General features: G+C 43.5%; 1 pseudogene; it reads left to right on the forward strand.

Annotated features, from left to right (window-relative positions):
- Positions 1–526: 526 nt before the first annotated feature.
- Positions 527–1,414, forward strand: LOC127205315 (ADP/ATP translocase 2-like; annotated as a pseudogene).
- Positions 1,415–2,389: the final 975 nt, after the last annotated feature.

Raw genomic sequence — 2,389 nt, forward strand, 5'->3', positions numbered from 1 at the left:
TTGTAACCTAAACTTTCAGGAATATGTAAGTCAGAGGTGGATGACGTTAGAACTCCCAGCCTGCCAGCCTCTTGAAGGAAAGCACATTATTGATGACTCTTCTGCCCAAATAAGAAAAAAATGCTGCTTGGTTTTTTGTTTTTTTTGTTTTTTTTATCAAGAACCTACTCTGAAATTCCTAGTATCATAAAATACAATTTCACTGGTATGTAATAGAACAGGAAATTCCCCCAATGTGATATAAAATTGCACCTCCCTCCAGCTATGTATCCTTGGAGGAAACCACGGCACATCAGAGACATGTCTAGGTTCCACTCTTGTATTCAGGGGATCCACGTGCATTTCTCATGTTAGGTACTAAATATGAACATTATACCCTTCAAGTCCTCACCCACCAGCAAAGACTTAAATTCCAAAATGAGTAATTTTGTTTTGTTGATAATGGAGCCCAAAGTCCGGGAGTCAAAGCTGGTTGTCAAGCCAGTCCCGTCCCGCAGTCTTCTGCCTCTTACTTTTTTCTTTCAACATGACAGGTGCCGCTGTGACCTTCACCAAGGACTTCTTGGCTGGCGGAGTGGCCTCAGCCATCTCCAAAATGGCTGTAGCGACCATCGAGCGGGCCAAGCTGCTGCTACAAGTGCAGCATGCCAGCAAGCAAATCACAGCAGATAAGCAATACAAGGACATCATAGATTGAGTGGTTTGTATCCCCAGTGAACAGGGAGTCATGTCCTTCTGACGTGGTAACCTGGCCAACGTCATCAGATACTTCCCCACCCAGGCTCTCAACTTTGCCTTCAAAGACAAATACAAGGAGATCTTTCCAGGTGATGTGGACAAGAGGACCCAGTTTTGGTGCTACTTTGCAGGGAACCTGGCATCAAGTGTTGCCGTTGGGGCCACATCCTTGTGCTTTGTGTACCCACTTGGTTTTGCCCCTTCCCATCTAGCAGCTGATGTGTGTAAAGGCGGAGCTGGAAGGAATTCAAAGGCCTTAGCGCCTGCCTGGTTAAGATCTACAAATCTGATGGGATTAAGGGCCTGTACCCAGGCCTTAATGGGTCAGTACCGTGCATTATCATCTACCAAGCTACCTATTTTGTTATCTATGACACTGCAAAGAGAACGCTTCCGGATCCCAAGAATACTCACATCTTCATCAGCTGGATGATTGCACAGTCTGTCACTACTATTGCTGGCCTGACTTCCTATCCTTTTGACACAGTTTCCGGTCCTATGATGATGCAGTCAGGACACAAAGGAATGGTATACAGGCACGCTTGACTGCTGGCAGAAGATCGCACGTGATGAAGGAGGCAAGGCTTTTTTCAAGGGCATGTGGTCCAATGTTCTCAGAGGTGTGGACTGTGCCTTTGTGCTTGTCTTATATGATGAGATCAAGAAGTACACATAATTATATCCTAGGTGTTCTCCACGAAAACAGGCATGTTGTATAATATACCATATCTTGAACATTCTGGACAGATTCTTTGGGATTGCCTGTTTTCTCAATAGCAACTAGGACTAGTTGAAAAGTGGGGAGCAGTAATACACATCTGACCGATTTTCATTAAAGCCATCTCCATAATGGCAATAATTATGGGATTCTATTATATTTTTTATTTCTGTCACTACTGAAAATAAAAATATCTAAAAATAAAAAAAAAAGAAAAGAAAATGGATTCTTCTCTCATATAATACATTCCAAGCAAACAAGATACAGGAAGACAAGGCATAAGCCTCGACTCTGGATAAGGCAACCCAGTAGAAAGAAAAGAATCCCAAAAGAAGATAAAATAGTCAGAGGCATGCCCACTTCCACTGTTAGAAGTCCCCCAAGAAACTAAGCTGACAGCAATAATGTATGTGAAGAGAACCTGGTACAAATCCATGCAGACATCATACTTGTTGCTTCTGTCTCTCTGATTCCATATGAGTGCTGCTTGGTTGATTCAGTGGGCCGTGATCTCCTGGTGTCTGCCATGCCCTCTGACTCCTGCAATCCTTCCTCTGTCTCTCTGCTGTGTGATTTCCCAGTCTGTGAGAGGAGAGATCCAATGGAGAACTCCAATTAAGACTCTCTGTCCTTCCACATACTGGCTGGCTGTGAGTTTCTGCATGCACTCTCACCTGATTCTGAAGGAAACCTCTCTGATGATAACTGGCATCAATCTATGAGTATAGCAGAGTAGATAGATAGATAGATAGATAGATAGATAGATAGATAGATAGATAGATAGATAGATAGATATTTAGATAGATGATAGAATCTTTGAGAGACATGTTCGGCTCTACCCTAGGTCTCTGGGCTATCTAGTCTCCAGTCCCTGGCCATCCAGGCAGTGTCAAGCATAGACTCCCTCTCATGGTGTGGGCATCATGTTAAACC

This window comes from Acomys russatus, chromosome 21, assembly GCF_903995435.1.
Source record: "Acomys russatus chromosome 21, mAcoRus1.1, whole genome shotgun sequence".
Lineage (NCBI taxonomy): Eukaryota > Metazoa > Chordata > Mammalia > Rodentia > Muridae > Acomys > Acomys russatus.